Below are 16,778 nucleotides of genomic sequence, written 5' to 3'. Positions count from 1 at the left end.
AGGTGCAGACCTAACAAAGTTGAATACTCTTCAATGATTAGTGTCATATCAACTTTATTGAAGATAAAACACTTGTATGCAGGATCTCAAAATTACACTGCAGCTCTAATTAGTTGATTGTTGACATTTATTGTAAAAAGGTATGCTATATGCCTATATCTCTAGCAAAACTCCTCTTGTCTTGAAAGATTCATCTTCTTCCATATATCAACAAAATCTTTAAATTATTTTATTTAAGAAGGATAGATGTCTCTTGAGACAAGGTAGAAAAATGACCAACGGGTAGACAGTCTCTCTCTTTTTGTTGGATCTTTTTTTACTAGACTTTAACTGCGTTGGATGACTCACAAGGAGCTAATATAGACGAAGAGTGAACTAGTCATTCTGTGGAGTCCATGAAAAACTCGTTGTTGAATATCGTCTTTCAGGCAAATGTTCTTTATGCAACTTTTATGATATAAGTATGGATCATGCAAACATGAATAAGAGAAGAGGTTAGTACATCAAATAAAGAGGAATAAATAAATGAATAACTAAATAAATTAAAATGTCACACATAATAAGAAGAATGAATCATATACTTTTGGTTAATTCTAAAAGGAAAGAGATGGCTCTATCTATAGGTTAGACATTTCTAAGGTCCACTATATGTGGTTCGAGGTTAAAGTCTAAAGGTTTCCAAATTGCTTCTTGCATCATTGTCCATTAAAGACTAGTAAGGCACCACAAACTTCACCCGTTACAGGCTATAAGCGAAAAATGTTCAATTTAAGTGGAAGTATTTCGTTAGCCACTGCGAAGGCATTAAAACTTCACGAAAGTAATAGGTACTTTACTCCCTTCTAGAGGGACAAAGCTCGAGTATAGAGCTCATGTTATGCGCATGTATATGAATGACAGAGTTAACGAAGTAAATAAATATAATGAATAAAAAATCTATACAAAAAAGTTTAATTTTATTAGGGTTTTAGATAACACAAATTTATTTACTGGCCTGACTCTCGGATGTCCCCAATGGAGTCACCAAACGGTCATAACGTTTAGATCTGTAGACCTATCACTAGACATTGACTTTAAAGAGTCGCCATCAATATTTTTTTTTTGTTTAGGTGCGATTAGCCACCTAACTAAATCTGTCCCTTTTAAAGAAGATTCTTAAGTTTGACTTAAATATCTCTAAAAGGTAAATTCAATGTATGCGAAATCAAAACTAGGTCCGAGAGTACAATTACATGTGAAAAAAGTTACAACACCCTTACAACGCCCATCGAAATATGGTACTAGCTCGATTTCGTGTTATCCATTAAGCCTTAAAGATTTTACCAAGTAATTAATTATTGAAAATTATTCTTAATTGACTCCAATACTTTTGGTAAAAAATTAAGAAAATTCTCTGACCTCAAGAATATGCAAGAAAACTACTATTTTACTTGTAGAGGCTCCATCGTCGGATTATTTAACATTTAAAATTTTTCAAAATGAATTCGAATTTTGATATAAATCTTTTTCTTTTCATTTTAAAAAACTCATTGCTTTTGTACAAGAAAAATTGATACTTTCAACTTTTTCTTAAAGCATTTAGAAGTTTATATTTTAAGAAAAATTGATACTTTCAACTTTTCCTTAAAATGCTTTTCTTGATAATTTTATTTTTAAGAAAAATTGGAATTTCCAACTTTTTCTCAAAATGTTTTTTTTTTCTGAAATTTTAATTTCAAGGAAAATTGATACTTTCAACTTTTTCTTTAAAAATATTTTTAGAAATTTTTATATTTAGAAATTTTATTTTTAAGAAAAATTGATACTTTCAACTTTTCCCTAAAAATATATTTTTTTATACCTTTTTATTTTCAAGAAAAATTGATACTTTCAACTTTCCCCTAAAATCATATTTTTTATTTTTTTGCGTTCAAAGAAAATTGATACATTCGACTTTCCCTCAAAAATATTTTTTTTAATTTTATTTTCAAGAAAAATTGATACTTTCAAATTTTCCTTAAAAATATTTTTTTTGGAATTTTTATTGTAGGAAAATCATTAAAAAATAAAATAATAAATAAATTAAATTAAAATTAAAATTAAAAAAATTAAAGAATACCAAATAATTGTAATTTAGAAATAATAATAATAATAATAATAAATAAATAAAAACCTTAGAACGGCTTGGCTTGGCTCGGCTCAACTGGAAAACAGTTCGGCTCAAGACAGAAGAGACGGCTCAGAAGCGTGGCTCGAAGACTTAGCTCAACTCGGCTCGACTGGAATAGATTAGCTAAAACTTGAGGTAGCGAATCAGGTTGTGATCGGGTCGAGTTGGCCCAGACAGAAACACGCAGATCTTGGGTATTTACTAACGTTAAAACGACGTCATTTTGTAGGGGTATATAAGCCCAAATCCGGTATTTTCCTTCAGAATTCTTTTTCCCTTCGCTTTCTCCCCATTTTTTCTCTCCCCTTCTCTTTAGAAAACCCAGATTCTGGTTGAATTTTTATCGAAATCTGGAAAAAGATGCCGAAAACTAGAAAAATCATCAAAAAATTTAAAGTTGGCTGAAAAAGTCACCGAAAAATTATCGAAATCTGGAATTTTTTCAAAAATTTTCTAGAAAAAAAAAATCACCAAAAAATCCTAAAAAGTCTTAAGATCACTTGAACCTTCTAAATGCCTTTTTTTTATTATTTTTTTTGCTCTCTGTGTTCTTTCTGTGTATACTTTCTATTTTTGCTCTTTGTTTCGTTTTCTATTTTTCGTGTGTCTCTGCCTTTGATCTATGGATCTATTTATAAACTTTAAAATCACAAACTCCAAAGCTGAATAAGAATCCCAATTTCCTTTGAACTTTTAGTCTTGTTCAATCTCTTTCAATTTATCTCAAATTCCTCAACCCAATTTTACACCAATTCAACCACCTTTTTTTTTCGTTTTTTCATTCTTATTATTTTTTTATTAATTAACAAAACCAAAAAAAGACCCTGGACAGCTTGGGTGTCTATATCTGTGAATATTATCTCTTCTGATAAGTAGATTTTTTTTAATTTGTTTTAAAAAGTAAATAAAAGAAATTTTAAAAAGTAAAAATTAGATATTTATTTGATGATTGACTTACCAATAGTAGTCCATCTTGGTCTAACTTTGGACATCGTGTTTTGGCAATAAGGTTAATCAGTTTCAGCCCTTTTAGTATTTTGGAAAGCACAGCAACCAATTGAATAAATCCCAATCAACCAACAGAAGCATGACAATATTTAGAATTGAGAGTTTGTGCCAATCTATTTTGACAGATTCAAGCACCCCAGCTTTGCATGAATCATAGTCATAGCAAAGCATTGTTGGAGCATTGTTCCAACTGTAGCAATCTGGGTTTTGGGCTACCATTCTCACCATGTTGTAATTGCATAAAGTTGGTGGCTTATAGCAACCAGACTGCATCCAAAATGATTAATTTCAATAATAATAATAATAACAATAATAAGCTTCATATTAGCATTTCTTTTTCTTTCTCTTTTTAAAAAAATATAAAAATAAAATTTTTAGATATCAATCTAATTTAATATATTTAAGTCATATCTGGTGCATAAGATTATAGATAGGATAAGAAGATAATTTTGTTATATTATGTTTGGTTTTTATCTAAAGAAAGGGATAGCATTACAAGAACAATTAATTATCCTCTTCATACATAATGATTCAATTCTCTCAAACTGAAAAAGATTATTTTTAATCTATGAAATTAAATCGGCATGCACTATTATTCCTTTAAAGTTTACATTAATAATTTAAATTATATAAATTTTGATCGATAAATAAATTATCATATTCTAATCTTTGCACACATCAAACATGAGATAAAATGATATTATTTAGTCTAATCTTATTCATAGTATCATCTTATCCTATCCTATAATAATCTTGTATACCAAACAAATCCTTAATATATATCATATTACAACATATAAGGTTACCTGATAAGATCTACTTACTTATAGTCTTATATGTACAACCTATTTTGATAACATATAGGATAATTTTAAATATATATCTAGATAAATTTTCTTAATACTTGCATGTACACTTTATCTAATCGATAGATAAGATAATTCTTTAATTTTAATTGTTTATCAAATATTTTTATTGAATCAATTATTTAATTTTCAAAATTTTAAAATTTCAAAAGTTAAGTTTATCCAAATTGTCATAATGTATAGATCCGTTGACCTATCATTAGACATAGACTTAAAAGTTGCTATCAATCTTTTTTGTTTATGTGTAATTGATTATCTGACTGAATTTATCACATTTTAAAGAGGGATCCCAAACTTAATTCGGATATCTTTAAAAGGTATATTCTAATATACGAAATCAGATTTTAGGTTCAGGTATCAGTTTGATTTCAAATTATCTAAGCCACAAAATCTCTTTATAATTTTACCAAATAATTTAATTATAGAAAATTGATCTTAAAATTACTCTAATAGTTTGACAGTAATTTAAGATAAATTTCTCACCTCAAGAGTATTCATGAAAACTAATGTCTCACTTTGAAGAGATTTTGTCGTTAGATTCATTATTGCATTTTATTTAGAAAATAATCAATAAAATTCTCGAATAGTTTGGTAATATTTTACTTTGATGCAAATTTCTTAATAATTAGTGAGATTTTATTTGAAAACCATTTATAAAATTTTACTTTAAAAAAGATTTAATTCAAAATTTTGATCCTCTATTAGTTTGGTAAGATTTAAAAATATATTATTTTATTTTATTTTATTTAAAAAAATCATTAAGTCCTTCAATAGTTTGATAGGACTCATGAATTAAATAAATTATTTATTTTTAGAAAAATAAAAAAAAATCAAATAAATTAGCAAAATAAATAATAAAAAAAGTGTAAAAAAATACAAAAAAATTATATCGGCTTGGCTTTAGACTAGTTTAATAGCTTGAAGCTTAAAAACTCAATTTAGCTCAGCGGCTCAATGGTGCGGCTTCGCGGCTCAGCTTGAAAACTATGGATCAAAAAGGTCGGATTGCACGAACCGAGTCAAAAGAAGAATGTGGATCTTCTTTGGCTAGTGAAATGCTGCATTTTGACTTAATTTAAAAGCTAAGAAAATTTTCTTTCTTTCCATTCTTAAAGCCCCATTCTTTCTCTACAAATTAGAGGCTCTCCCTTCTTTCTAAAACATAACATTATTCACCCTAAACCCAGAAAATCACCTACTGTTGCTACTTCCTTCATCGGTTTGCCGTACACCCCGCCATCCTTTACTGGAAACCCAAAAACACCAATTCAATCCCAAAATCAAAATCCACCTCTATAGCTTCCTCTATTTTTCACCACCATACTAAAGAAATTCTTCATTTTCCTTTTTTCTATCAAACCGGTGGCATTCTTCAGTAACCCAAACAAGAACGATAATTGCCTCTTTTATTACTAGCAATTCCCTTAAAAATCTTGAAAGCTTTACCACTTACTATCCTCTAGTCTAGGATCAACTTGAAGAACTCAAAGATTCCTAGAAGCCTTTTAGCCGAAAGCCTCAAAAATTCTTTGCATGAATAGTAATGTATTGCATGTGACTTATGAATCTATTTCTCATTGAGGCTTGAATCTTTTTTTTTTTTTTTTGCCTTTCAATTACCTTTGCAATTTGCTTCTCTGTTTGCATTTTTCTTGCTCGGTTGTGGATTCGATTCTAGTTTGCTTTTGGGTATGGGTAATTTGGTTTTTCGTTTTTAGCTTTTCTGGATTTTTGGTTTGGTTGTGTTGAAGTTCACTACTAAGGGTTGATTTTGAATATTGCTTGTTAATTCATTGTGAGGCCAATTATGTGCTTGGCAAATTTTAGCTCTGTTGTGTGATGGCCACTGAACATTTTTTTTTTTTTATTCTAGGTGTTGAGTTCACTGTGATGAAGTTCTTGGTGATAGGCTATTGGTTTCTGGTAGGAATGGCGATGGTGGAAAATGTGGTTGTTTTGTAGGGTGATAGAGGCCCAGTAGATTAGTGAGTCTTGAGCGATGGTATCCCCCATTCATGGTGAACTAAATTAAGCCTAAAAAAAATTTCAAAATCATCAAATTATTAATTTCCCTTAACTAAATCCAAGACATTCAAGCAAATCCCCCACTTTTTTTTGTTCGATTTTTTTATTATTTTTCTTTTTTTTTTTAACTTGTCCTTTGACCAAAAACAAAATTAAATCAAAAATTAAAATTAAATCAAAAACCAAAAATTTGTTTAAGCTTTTAATCATTAGATCCAAAATTTTGCATCAAAGCTCAATTTGAGATTGAAGGCCCATTTTAATTCTGATAAATCTCTAAACAAAATGGCATACTTACACAAATCCCTCAATTATCCTGAATTGAAGTAAAATAAAATAAATTTCATAACTCACACTTACGTATATAAATCAAAATTCAAATATTACTTTTTAAAATTAAATCATTAAATCTTAAAAATTATTTAATTCATTCACTGTCAAAATTATACACAATCTGAATCAATAGTTTTATAAATTTAATACAAAAATAACTTTATAAATTTAAATCAATAAATTTTGTGGTTGAGTAATTGTAGTTTATTAACTTTCTTATCTCTTTTTTTCTATGATTTAAAATAAAAAATATATTATTTTAATTTAAAATTCTTTGCATATCTTAATTTAAAATTATACAAATCTTTTTATATTTTGATATAAAAATACACATTATCGCTAAATGATTAAATATTAGGAGATAAATAAACAAGTCATGCAAAAATAAATTAGAACAATTGAGATGCATCCAAAATTAAAACCTCCATAATATTTTGCCTCAACAATGAATAAGTTATAAAAGGTGATGATAAATGATGTCAAAAGCAAATTAGATCTAAAAAAATGCAGGAAAGGCACTAGCACTCATAATCTTCAAAGGTAAAATGTGCATGACTACAACTTTAATTTATTATTTTTTCTTGTTAAATGTTTTATGTTTCTTGCTTTCTTTCTTTTTTTTCTCTATTTCTTTCTTTTTTTTCTTGATTATTCAAGTTAATTATCATATTAATCTTGATTTCTTTGATATTTTCTTTTAACTTATTGCAAGTGCTCATTCAATTTGTTATATGCCTCTTTAGAATTTTTATTTTTGTATGTACAAACTCTTTTTATATTATTACTTACACATTATATAATAGTGTGTTCATAATAATTAATCAATAAATTGAACATGATAAGTTTGTCTGAATAATTTTTATTTTTTTAATATTTTCAAAATTTTTTTCTTTCTTTTTTCTTTTTTATTTGGTTGCCTTTAAAAAGAATTTAAAATTATAATGAAATTTATTTTTTAGATAAAGAAAAAAACATGGATTTTCTTTCCTAATTTTATTTTCCAATTTGTCTTTTGTATTATAAAAGCTTATTTTAGTATAGTTCTTTTCTAACTTACCTTCTCTTTGTATATTTCATTTTAGTTAGGGTACTTGGTTGGAAATTAATTAAACTACTTAGTTATCCCAGTAATGTTTTTATCAAAATCATTACTTCAAATTTCATTATTTAACATTATCATTTCAATATTATATGTAGTATACACTATATATTAAAGATTGATTTGAATTAAGCCTCCACGTTTTTATTTTTACATATAATTATATTTTCTTATTTATCTTTATTAATTATGATGGTTATGAAATTAATTGAATTATATATTAAAAAGTTTTTAAAGAAAGCAAATGATAATATGAATTTGAGTCTAAAGTATAAGATAATGAAAAGATTTTAAGAATATATAATTTGAATTTTTTTTTTTTTTTTTAGTTTTAGTGCATATATTAATTATCATGTCTCCTTAAATTGCATGAATTTCAGTATCATTTTGGAAAAGTTTTATTTCTTGAAAATAAAAAGAAAAAGTGAATAGAATGGACTAATAAAAGAGTATAATTGAAACTAATGAAAACAAATAAAGATATCTAATAAATTGAGAAAATAAACAAAACCAAATCTATTTTACCTTTTGGCAACTAAATTTTAAAAAATAAGTATATAAAATCTCTTTTTTCATGTGCTTTTTAGTTAAGTTGTAATTAGTAACTTCTCTTAAATGTTTTCTTTAATTATATTGAATATCATATTTAGATTTTTTCTACTATATGTTGATCTTGAATTGGTAAATCATAAATCAACTATTTTTTATTTTTTGGACAAATAAATTGTTTTAAAATTTTTATTTATCATGTTTTTAGTATCTGTTTATTAAATAAAAATTGGACAATGAAAATGAAAGAAATATATAGCTTTTTTTCTATTATTATTGTTATTGCTATCTTTTTATTTTTAATAGTTGATTAAGTAATTAATATTTATATCAATTCATAATTATTTCAATTTGACAAATCAACTCAAGGTGTGTTGTAAATTAACTATATATGTATTTTATATATGTTAGCCTTGAATTGATAAAGTATTTTGAAATGATAAAACAAAAATTTGCTAAAATTGAATTAAAATGATTTGAACTTAATTTGAATACTTTTTTAGCTTTTTATTCAATAAAAAATGTGTTTAATTCATTTGGCATGGTTTAAAAACAAATATGGCCAAAATTGCATAAAAAGGATCGATCCCCTCCTCAAGGGGATTGATTGATTTTTTTAACCAGAAAGATGTCTTGTGGACTTTTCATGAAAACCAATCGATCCTTTCTTTTTATAGATCGATTGGTACAAATTTTCAAAGACAAGATTGATCTTTTTCTTGTAAGGATTGATTGATTTTTTTTTTAATTAAAATAAAAAATTAGTTTTAAAACATGAAAAGGGATCGATCACCCAGACTAAGGGATCGATCACCTGAAAAAAGGATTGATTGTTACCATTTATAGATTGATTGGGTATGTCTTTTCACGCATGAATTTGTTTGTATTTTAACTAACCTAATCGATCCCCTCATGCCCACAAAGCATGCAACGACTATTTTTATTTGAAATTTTGTAGAGGTTTCAAATAATTAATGCAAGCAATGGCTATCTTTCACACTTAACATATAAATGGAGGTCTCCCACCACATTTTAAGTGATTAAGAGTAAAAAAAACTTATTATTTTCATCTACCATATTCTCTAAGTATTAAAGAGCATTTTGTCGTGTGAAAAGTGTAGAAATTCATCTTGTATTTGTTTCTCTCTTGATATTCTTCTTAATTTTGATTTGTACTTCAAATTAGCAAACACCCAACTTTAAAAAATTTCTTTTAGTTTGTAAAAACACTTCAAATTTTGTATTGTAAGGTTGTGAGGTCAAGAGAGAAGATAACCCTTAAGAGATTGTATTGTTGATTATATAGAGCTTTTAAAGAGTTAGGTTGTAACATTCAATACATAATGGATTGGACTCCTTGGTATGTAAGGTTAAGGGTGAAGATATAGGTGCTTAAAGAAATGGTCGAATATCTATAAATTTCAGCATTTCATTCTCTATCTCTATTTTTTTATTTTTAAGATTATTAGTATACTCATATTTGTTGTGTTTCTTTGCTTAGAAAAATTGATTTGTGAATTTTGTATTTATTGGATATTAAATTTAAAAAATTTATAGTCAACCAATTCACCACCTCTTAGTTTAATTCAAGTGTTTGAGCTAACAATATATATTTTACACATACATTAAATAATATTAAGTATATAGATAAAGTTAATCCATGCATTGCACAAGTCACAAGCTAATTAAAAAAATATTAAAGACTCGGTAAGAACCCTTCAGTTGAAATATATATTTTGATTACATAAAATGTAAGAATTTCAAAAAAAAAATTCAAAAAATGAATTTTATTTAAAAAAAGTTAAAATATTGAAAAACGTTATTTTAATATTTTCAAAAAATCTAAAAACTTTTTAAATTTTTTGAAATATTGAATTTTTTAAAAAGTTTAAAATCTAATTTTAAAAATTTAAGATATTGATTTTAAAAAAAAATTAAAATCTAATTTTAAAAAAGTGAAAAAAATAATTTTTATTTGTAATTGGATTAATATTAAATTTAAATTGTACAGTGACAAGATTTTTATGAAATTATATTAGATTGACTAAACTTTTATTTACATGTAAGGACTATTTGCATAATTTAATAGTTAATTTTATTCATACAAATTATCACATCAACTAAGTCAATATCATAACAGCAAAATCAACACTTATGTCATCAAGTCAAAAAACGCATCAGCATGTTTAACGACAAAAAATTGACGAAATTAGTGATTAAATTAAGATTTTTAAATCAAAATAATATGAGAACTAAATTTATATGAATTACAGTATATTAATTAAATTTTAAATCTCTAATAAAATTTGAAGCTTTATTAACTATATAAAGAATATATCTGATCATTCCAAAAAACTACAGTGCTACCATTAGTCCATTACAAGGTAACTAGAACTTACTTTCAAAATGTGCAGTTTCAATTATTGAAATCTTATAAAGAATAGATTTCATACAAATATTATACAATTTGGCAAAGTTGTATTCTAATTCAAATACCAAATCTCTCTGCATTTCCTTTCCTTTCAGTATATATCCAGGAAAAGGAGCAGAGAAGACAAGAATGGAGAGGGCACTCAAGAAGAAAGATTTCGCCTTTTGTGACTCCTTTTGTGGCCCGGTATATGAACAATTCTATAATTTTTTTCACTTATTCATCAAGGGAAATGAATAGGGAGTACTAACAGGATCTTTTAACTTGGCATTGACTTGTTCTCCAAGAATGATCTGAAAAGAATGAAAGCTTGACGGGGGCGATGGAGTGGAACCTCCTGACCTGCTCCGGTTACTGTCACAAACGTCAGCACTTTGTATGCTTGGCTCCACCCCCCAACCTGAACTAAGAAAATAAAAGATCTGGTCAGATGAACATCTATTGAGGCATTGTAACATAAAACACTAAGGTACAGTCATGGCGTACGAGGTATATAAAACCTTCTTTTCATGATCTTGGTCCTTTTTTTTCCCTATTTTCGAGCTTAAGAGGAAAAATATGCAATGGCTGTATCTAATAGCATCCACTAATCCGAAATCAAAGTTTTTGATGCCTCAATAGCATCAAAATTTTTGAGTAAATCTATTTCAATAGTAACAACTTTGAAAGAATGTCTCGGTTTATCAGTACTCACCTTTCCATTGTCATACCAAGGGTACCAATTGTTAATGGTAGGTAGTTTCAGGGCATCAATGGAGTATCTAGTTACAGTCACAGGAACCACTGCATCAGTGTCACCACTGGAGAAAGAGTTCAGTCAGACATCACATTCACGTGCATTTTGCCAAAATAAAAAACATTAAGACAGTGCCACAAAATCCCTTGTAGAAAAATAATACCAGTCTCTTACCACTTGAAACCCAGCTAAAATAGATCCTGATTTTAATATTCCCACTTAAGTCTTTTAGAGACCCTTACCAAGATTTAAGAAGTCTACTTCAAGAAATTTCATTTTCCATCAGAAATTGAAAGTTTATGGTACATTTAACAGTAATATCAACTTTATATTTGTGTATCACTGTATCTTCTCTTTGCCTTACAATCGTCCACAATTTTAATCATGTAAAATGTCTTGTTCTTGAATTCTCCATAGATTTCCTGCTATGGCCTCTCATTTAGGCAAACTGACTCTCAAACAGATTAGAACTTTTCCTGCAGTTCTACTAAACAATGAATATGTCTGGCCCAGAAGCAATTCTTCGACCTAGAACACAATTTTTTCTAATTAAACAATTGTTTTAGAAAAATTCCCCACAGTTTTTACATGGAGAATAGATTAGAAGAATGACAGCAAGTTTTATTTCCACTATCCATATTCATATTAAAAGGTTACATCTATAATACTTAAGCCTCCAGATGAACATGGTAGCTTATAGAGAACTGAAATCTGATATACAAGTTACAATTGTAAAATAAAAAACAAAAAGGTGTATCAAATCACAAGAAAAACCCAGACCAGGTATCCAAACCAAAAAAAGTACAACAAACAAATCAAAGAATCAACTTTATTAAGAGTTGAGACTATGAACCCTTAGCCAAGTTACCTTACATCCACATGTGAAAGGTTGAACAATTTCCAGGACAGAATATGACCATCTTTGGGCCTAACCTCCTCAATCCTCATAACTCTCACAATATTAGAAGACTGGTTTAAGGCAAGCCCCATAAACTTAGTCAAACAAAGAAAGGTGGGGAACATCGATCGGCTTACATCCTAGAGTAATGGAGACCTTTTCTTTTTCTTTGTCAACATGAGGGCATAGCCCTTGGGGGAAAGGAGAGGTCTTGGTTTGAAATCAGGATCTCAATATTCTCATAGAGGCTCCTTGGCCAGTAGGCCAAGAGATGGAGGACAATGTAGACCTTTTAAGGAGCATAATACAGCAAATTTACAAAGTAAGTCTAACCATAGTGTCATGGTAGAAAGGAGTCATAAATCCAACATTGGTTGTGTACTAGAGTTAGTTTTAGAATATTAGTATTTACACCACCTTTACTTTGTAAAGTGCTTTTTGTGAGATAAAAACCATTAGATTTAATAGATTAAAGCAAATAATATTTTACAAGTTGGTATAGACCCTGACACATAGCATGGATAATAAAGGAAAGTAAAGAAGCTAAAGTAGATTCTTCAACATTTGCTAATAACAAATTTCTTAATTATGGTACAGTAAATTCCCAGAGCAAGTCTCACCGACTACTTCTGCAACAAGGATATCATCTTTCCAAAGTAAAAAAAAAAAAAAGAAACCACTCTTTTGTGGAGATAAAGAAAAGAAAGAGACAAACTTACCTGTATATCCATACCCTAAGACCAGCAGCAATTAGTTCTCGATATATAGGAAGCATAGAAAGAGGAGAATCTGCCCAGTAATTTCCAACGATATTACTGTAAAACAAAGATTTAGTAAACAACGCTACTAGATATCAAAAATAAATTATCCAAAATCTATAAATCAATTACCCACCTGCATGTTTGCCATGGATAAGAAATACCAGTTACATTTCCATGAAGTGCCTTTTGGACTTCTGGGCGATTAAAGTATGCTTTACAATACCTCTCAGTGCATGGATCATAAGCTCTTGACATCCATGGCTGCATTTAAGTAACAAGACAAGGTCAATTGGGGGATTGGAAGGGAGAAAATGGACAAAGAATTCACTCAAACAGTTTGTTAAGTATAAGATGAGATCATATTCAGAGTGATTCAAAACAAGTTTCATCCAGCTGTTATATTCACGACAAAATTTAGCTCAGGGATACTTCCCAATAAAATTAATACCAGTTATTAAAGCGATGTAGATGATAGTTGGCATAAACAGAAATTTTAGCATAGAGGGAAAAGAAAAGAAAAAGTTTAATGAAAATTCGAGGGGTTCAAATATTCGTGTTTAATTCTTTGGATCTAAATTCAATGCTTTAGATACTACATGCATAACGAATTAGGTTCAAGACTTACATTGGTAAGCCAAATTTAGTTGCCAAAATGTCCAAAATTTGTAAACAAAAAGACCAAATTAGTAGAAGAAAACAGCAACGATGACTAAAATCTGTGAAGGTACAACAACCAAATCAGTAGATATGCAGTTGTCTCATCATGACTGCCAATCATCTTAATTATAACTGCACTCGATGGCCATTAAAATGTTAAATGTGAATACATGTGCCTCCTTTTATCTTTATCTCTTTATCAAGTGCACCAACTTTAACAGGAGAGTACTATATGGTATAGAATTTAGTCAACAAAATGATGGCGGCCGACAGCCCTCCATAATTTTTGTATTGACTGGAGGGCCACAAGCATGCTAAGGAGAAAGGGAAGAAGATGCAGAAAGAAATGCTAGTGAGTGGAAGGTGAGGCCAGAACAACCAACTTTTCACACCCAGGTTTTAACATCATTGAACAGAGAATGTCACTTAGGGACACCCCCACAGCTTTTGACATGAAATTCAACAACTGCGTTAAGTACCTGATATGAGCCCATTTAATGCCAAGCCCCACTAGAAAACCAGTCATAGTCCTCGCAATTTTCAGAAAGATACAAATTCTACTTAATGTTTTTGTTTTCTAGAATGAATCACAAATTATCTATAAACATCACATGCAGCATACATGACCTGCTTTCTGTGCAAATGATTCAGCTTAACTGCATATCAAATATGAACATCCAATCTCTATTCAAACTATCATCAGAATTTTGCATATCTATTAAATGTTACGAATGATATCCAAATTCCATTATATTAAAACCATGATTGAGATTTCAGAGCTATACTAGTGACAAAAACTCCTTATAGAAACTAGAAAGGAAACAAGATTGCTAGAAACAAACATTGCTAGAAAGATGCAGAGATTCATAATTTAGATCACTGGAAAAGCCCATTATTGTGTTCATAGGGAAAAAAGATTGATGAAAACTTACATAACGACCCCTCATGTTGCGTCTTAAAGTTGCGGTATCCCTACAAGTTTGTGTGAAGATGCTATATCAATGTTTCCTTGCTCCACTTCAGCAACTCTAAGTGCATTCATGCATTGCAAGGAGGGATGTGTTGAGGATCCCAAGTTACAGGCAACTCGCAAACTTTTATAGATTGAATTAGATATCAAACCATGAGTCCACCAGTACTCAAACGTGCCAATGAAATCATGGTAGTCATCAGCAACAGCATTTCCAACCTATATAAATTCAATGACAAAATAAAACAGAAGTCATTTGTCCATAATACAAGAGTTACATTTAGAATTGAAATTGCAACAATGTGATAAAAAAATTTCTCATCAATAACTCATTCTCAGAAAAAATCTCTTTAAATTGATAGTAGGATTCTGAACCCCTTTGTTTCTTTCATAAACAATTTGAGACAATTGGGGAACATAATGACCTGAAAGTAATTTACCAAAAATATAGTCCTTTAATTTAAACTCCAGGTTCCAACCATGAATCAAGAAAAATATTACAGCGAAACGGGATTGAAGTAACACCTGCATAACTTTCTCCAGCAACGTAGAAATCTCTGTGCTTGTACTTTGGAAACCTTTCAAGCCAATTAACCAAAAAAGCATATGCATCTTCAGCTGCAAATTTACAACACCCAGATCCCAAAAACATCTAAAGATATCAAAATCAACTCTTAATGCAACACAATTCACATGAACTGAACACCTCAACATTAGGCAGAAGTAACTACATTACCAATACCAAATTATCCAGATACAAACAAATAAGTTACCAGTTCTCCTGTCACCAGCAGGGTATAAATCTGAAGTTGTATTTGTGTATGAGAAACCAACACCAGCTGGAGATTCAAGGAATAGCATACTTGCCACTAACAAAAATTCAAATTAAAGAAATCTTTAATGAAAATTCAGACAGGACAAAAATATAAGAAAAACAAAACTAAAAGATATTGAAGACTTACACGTGTTCCAAGCATAAGGATTCAAGTAAAGAGTCTTTCCATCAGGCCTAATACGAAAAGGACCAATCTCTTCAGTTGCTCCATAAGCAATAGAAGAGCAACCAGGTCCTCCATTCAGCCACAAAACAAGTGGTCTTGTCTCAGGTCTACTATTCACTGGTGACTCAATCAACCAGTAAAATAATGCCCTTCCTTCTTGTTCATTCACAGTCACATATCCTGAATACTGATTAAATTCAACATTCTTTGGCTGTCCAGGTAACTCAGTGATTTTATCCAAATTTTTATCTCCCAAAGAAGAACTAAAACAAGTACAGCAAATTAAAAGCACAAAGGAAAAAACAATGAACTTTGACTGACCCATGAATCAACCAATCAAGAAAACACAAGAACAAGCAAAACCCAGAATCACAATTCCAAAAATACTACTTGGTTTTCAAAAATGGAAATTTTGGCGAATCCTATAACATGGTGTTTAGTAAAAATGTAACCTTGAACTATAAGCAATCAAGAAGTAACAAAAACAATCTCATGAGTTTTCAAAGATGGAACCTTTTGGAAATCTTTGAAAATGGTGTTTTGAAAAAAAAATATAAAACTTGAACTGAAAATGAGAGGGAGAGCAAAAAGACAAGTGAAATGACAGAATGAAAGAACAAAATAGCCAAAAACTTATTAACAACAATAACAAAGAAAAAAAAAGTCGCTCTGAAGTTTGCTCGAGTAACTTATTAATCCACAGAGTTCTAACATATTAGACTGTTAAGACCAAACTAGGCTAAACTAACAGCAAAAAGAAACTAAACTCAAGATACCCAGATCCCAAAATATCTTCTGAATTTCCCAAAGAATTCTAAAAAGTATTGAGTGGTGTTGAAATTTATAGCATTTAATTTTCACAATCTCCAATGATTGCGATTGGTTGTCATGAGGTGTAAAAATAGACAATAAACCAATTAAGACATGCATTTTTTTTTTTTTTTTGGCTTTTATGTTCTTGATTGTCTGTTTATTAGATTCAAATGAATGCTTTGAATTTTCTTTTCTTTTTCTTTTTTTTTTTTTGGGGGGGGGGGGGGGGGGGTGTGGTTCTCTAACTCTCAGGCAATTCAGATTTCATCCAACAGGTAAAAGGTGCAAACGGGACATGTTCCCAGTTTCATTTTTTATTTATTGCAAAGTACCAATCTTTAATTTGAACATTGGAAAAAAAGTTAATTTTCAGTTATCAAATGTAGGAACAATTTATAAGGACTAAAAAGTTTTAAATTGAATCTTGGAAAAAAATGGAAGGTGAAGAAACTGATTTTTATTGTTGTTTTTGTTTTCAAGAA

The 16,778-nt window shown here is 29.2% G+C and overlaps 1 pseudogene across 1 annotated transcript; it reads right to left on the bottom strand.

Moving 5' to 3' along the window:
• Nucleotides 1-10,567: 10,567 nt before the first annotated feature.
• On the bottom strand, nucleotides 10,568-16,299 carry LOC111295477 (serine carboxypeptidase-like 27; annotated as a pseudogene). The gene is made up of 9 exons (XR_016327658.1): nucleotides 15,445-16,299; nucleotides 15,256-15,351; nucleotides 15,008-15,100; nucleotides 14,823-14,907; nucleotides 14,445-14,702; nucleotides 12,989-13,116; nucleotides 12,814-12,909; nucleotides 11,155-11,260; nucleotides 10,568-10,860 (listed from the first exon to the last, which is right to left on the bottom strand). The product of XR_016327658.1 is annotated as a serine carboxypeptidase-like 27 (transcript).
• Between the last annotated feature and the right edge of the window lie 479 nt (nucleotides 16,300-16,778).

Source organism: Durio zibethinus, chromosome 14 (assembly GCF_047325235.1).
Source record: "Durio zibethinus cultivar Kanyao isolate XHJ-2024 chromosome 14, ASM4732523v1, whole genome shotgun sequence".
Lineage (NCBI taxonomy): Eukaryota > Viridiplantae > Streptophyta > Magnoliopsida > Malvales > Malvaceae > Durio > Durio zibethinus.
The sequence above is the reverse complement of the archived record's forward strand: the minus strand, read 5'-3'. Positions and strand labels throughout refer to the sequence as shown.